The following is a 4,540-nucleotide window of genomic DNA, read 5'->3' on the forward strand; positions in this document are numbered from 1 at the left end:
AATTCAATTTTCAAAAATTGCATCTGCATTTTAAATTACACTTAAAAATCTAATTATACATACTGAACGACAAGCAACATTTATTTTGTCAAAGTCAGTTGAGGTATTAACTGTGGTCTGTACCCGTATTGTGATGGGGTTGCGTCCCTTTGGAATCCGACACGGTGCCGATTTCCAGGAATTGCCACTTTCCACGGGTGTTTCCGTCCTCAGCAATAGTTTAGATCACTAATTTAGTGTTTACTTTCATAATTGTAAGTAAAACTTTGAGCGTATCAGCGCGTATCAGACGATTTCAATAAAAAAGAAAACTTCAACAATTTATTAAAAGTCAACTTACCGCATGTCAACCGCCGTTAACCATTTTTTCAGACACGCTTGGATATTCTCTAAGAGAATCACTCGGTTTCCGACCCAAACTCCGTTAGGAAAGTCTGTACTAGCTCGGCGAAAATATGACCCCAAAAAAGATGGAGTGGGGTTGAAAATCGTCCATAGCTGTGCATAACACTGTCTGAGCCCTCTAGCGGTGGCGTCGGTCGCTATCTTCAGTACGATTTCCGATATGTTCAAAGTGAATTCCGATGTTTTCAAAGTGAATCCCGGTGTTTATATGTTTTCAACGTGAATTCCGGTGATTTTAAGTGATTCCGGTGATTGTAAGTGAATTCCGGTGTATGGATTTGGTCAAATAATTTTGTAAGTTAAAATTATGACTGAAATGCTGATAAGAGAGGCTTTTTGATGAATTACAAATAGATTCTACACATAATTGTTTTAAAACATCTCAAATTTGACGAGTTACAAGATTTTCTCCACATATGTCAAAACCTATACTAAGTCTTTCTGTTATTTATGTATTTATTATATTTATACACATCCATCATGCTTGTGTTGAAAGTCGTGTCATTATCAGACCAGTTTGTGGTAAATATGTATTCTGAGATGATTATCATACTGTTTGTCCTGTTAGTAAATGTGTAATTATGTAAAATTATCATTTGTCTTGTTTGTAAATACATGTATATATCTATTATCTGTTATACTATATCTTTATATACATGTTCATATTGAATGCTGTCCTTAATGGATGTCTTGATACAATAAAATCTTATCTTATCTTATCTATGTCGAGTAATCTCCCTTTAATGGTCAAAATATCGGATTTACAAATCATATTAAATGTAAATATTGTCATTGTATAAAGTGACAAATAACATCACAACATAATAAACTATCATAACATGAGAATACTCCGAGCAAAGACAATTAATTGTCAGCGGAACTTATTTAAATTGATTTCATTTATTTATTTCAAAACAAGTTACGATGTCGATGAACGAAAGTGACAATCGACACAATTTTCAAGTATAAATAAATAAATATAGCTATAATATTAAATTGTTTATTACACTATATATACCATAATATGTTCCATGCATATAATTACTGTTTTAATTAACTATTAATCAATCTCTAATTACAATTCATTACAACGAATTGCAACGAAAATATATGTTAGGCGCAATCTTCACCCCTCGCGCGGATTACCCCCGCGCATGCGCGAATCTCCGTCTAATTGCCATTCAGTAATCTGCGCGCGCGAAGTGGACTTTGTCCGGGCTATTCAATGGATTACTGCGATGATAATCCACCAGGTTACGCAGGTAGTAATAGTAGATAATCAGCCTAATCTTACTAGGTATTCGCCATGGATCACTGCGTTAGTATTTGTCAATTTACTGAATTTTGTGACCGTCAGTTTACTGGTACAAGCACGAGCAAGGATATACGGAAAGAAAAGTATGACCGCATAGTCATAGTTGACTACTACTAAAAAATGGTATCACGTCATTTGGGACTCACGTCATTTGGGCGTACGTAACTAACGTACGAAAATTAAATGGTAGCTGGATTTTTTCCCAAGTTACAGTGAATGGCCATTTTGCTCAGTAATCCCAGCCAGAATTTGGCAATTTTTTTAAAATTAACTTTTAGTCAATCCCCACACTAAAAACATTAACAGAATTGATTGTGTATATCTGAAATAGACACGACCGAAGCACAAAATAGTGCTAATATGCCGACGTCAAATCTAGAATTGTAGATGATGTTATTTTTGTGAAAAATCATTGGAAGAAGCGATAAGACGTTCTGTACGGATTATACTGTCCTAAAGGCTGCAAGAAGGCTATTGTTTACAATGTAGGCCTAACATTGTGTCTTGTAATGTTGATAATGATCATAATGATGGTGTTTACATTTGTTTGTTGATGTGACCTCATGACCTGTGACGTTTAGATAACGTCATATGGATATCATGGCTATTCACTGTGTCAGAGTCACTTCTCTGAGTCTGTCGTTCAGATTGGTCATTTGGGACTCAACATAAACGATATTTGGGACTCAACATAAACGACATTTGGAACTCAGTTGACGACGTTTGGGACTTGATTGGCGTCAATTGGGACTCAACACAAACGACATTTGGGACTCAATATAAACGACAGTTGGCCATATAACAAGAGAGCCAAGTCTATAAAACATATAATTGATCCAATTAGTAAATAAACTGCTACAATCCTGAAAAATATAAACATTAAATAGATTATATAATATGTATTTCAGGCACCCCTTACACAAGTGACAACACAACTAAGAGCAGAGAACTCTGATAAATGTGGTGAAATATTTTTTCAAAAAACAGTTGATGTACATTTAGCTTTAAATCAGATAGAAAAGATGACAGTTGAGTGGAAATAAATAGATGTAAAGCAAGATGAAGCCATAAAAATAGACATTCCACAAGAAATATTAATAACATTTAGATGAACGAAAGAAAGTGTTGTGTTACGGCCTCAAATTTTGGAGCGTTATGAAAAGAAAGAAAGAAATAGATGATTCATTTTTAGAAAACACATTTGACAATTCATTGCAAAAGAAATGTATATCAACCAGCCCGGGAATCATATTCATGACATTGGACTTGTCATAAATCCAGCTTTTCCATTTTTAGGTGCTACACCAGATGCATGTGTTTGTGATAAAGGCGAGACTGGGCTCATTGAAATTAAATGTCCCTTTTCAGCTCGAGATATGACACTTACAGAAGCATGCAATACACTGAAAGATTTCTTTTCGGTGCAAAATGATGATGAATATAAATTGTAGAAACCATATTCACTGGTTTCAGATTCAGGGACAATTTCTCATAACTGGGGCTCAATTTTGCGACTTTTTCACTTTTACAAGACAGGATTTCTACATAGAGAGAATATATCCTGAAAAAAGAAACCATGCAGCAACTTGTCTCAAAATTATCATGTTTTTATGTTGAACATTTAAAGCCATTTTATCTTATAAAATATTCTACATGTCTATAAAATAAGTTTAGCTAACCTTTGGCAGCATCAACTATATTCTCTATCTGTACCATTTTATTGAAGCATTTTCTTCACAGTTTTCATACTCAATCAGATTTGACTTGATAGAATAACTGTAAAGAAATTTGTACATACATGATTATATTTTAGAATTTTTATATCAGAGATTGGTAGAGACTAATTTTGTAATTACAGCAGTAAAATATTTTAATTGTTTGCTGCTAAAGCCTGTGGTCTAATTTTAATAAATATGATAATTAGACTAGCCATTAATAAAAAAAATGCAACATTAACACAATTTTCTCAATTTTAATTTCATGCTATTACCATAACTTAGAGTTACAGATGCATAAAGAATGTATGTACTTTATACCAGGATCTAAATAAATGAAATATATCTAAAATGATATAGAATAGTTTGTAGTGTCAGACAGAGAGAAATGGAGTGTAACATCCAGTTGACACAAACTGGATAGGTCATTTTTGGACTGACAAATTGTCCAATTTTATTTCAATAATTCCCTTCAGCGTACGAGGCCCTGGAGAAAACACACGAATTGGACAGAGGAGCCTTGCCACATACAAGTATTGGTTCGAATAGTTTGAAACCACCTCACTTGACTGACAGACAGCCCTTATGATCTAATATGCATGTGTTAACCATTCGACAACCCAAAACCCCTGTATAGGACAGAAGACACATCTACAAGACAGTGATTCCAGGCCTCTGTATGACTAATACTGTGAGCACATGTGACAGGAAATAGTCATTGTAAAGCTGATAAACCCATTGTTACCTTTAAATCTTTGATTCAACTACTGCAGATTTCTTAAAAAAATACGTGAACTGGGTTTGGGTGGTGGTCTTGGTTGAGCAATATGATCATAATGCAGTGCAGCCATAAGATGTGGCTGACCATTTACAAAGTGCTGATAAATGAAAAAAAAAAAAATAATATTATAAATATTATTATTATGAATTATGATACATAATATAATATAACTAAGTTTACATGACCATTTCATTCTCCTAGATAATTACTATTAAGTTTTTAATTGGCAACTTGATTTGCTTTGTGTGCCTTCCGCCTTCTCTGTTTTTTGTTAACAATAACTTCTTAATTTTATTCAAACTTGAGGTTAAGGCCCATGTCTGA

The 4,540-nt window shown here is 33.7% G+C and overlaps 1 pseudogene; it reads left to right on the plus strand.

Annotated features, from left to right (window-relative positions):
* The first annotated feature begins 484 nt into the window (after positions 1 to 484).
* Positions 485 to 3,780, plus strand: LOC126820676 (uncharacterized; annotated as a pseudogene).
* The last annotated feature ends 760 nt before the right edge of the window (positions 3,781 to 4,540 follow it).

This window comes from Patella vulgata, chromosome 5 (genome assembly GCF_932274485.2).
Source record: "Patella vulgata chromosome 5, xgPatVulg1.2, whole genome shotgun sequence".
Lineage (NCBI taxonomy): Eukaryota > Metazoa > Mollusca > Gastropoda > Patellidae > Patella > Patella vulgata.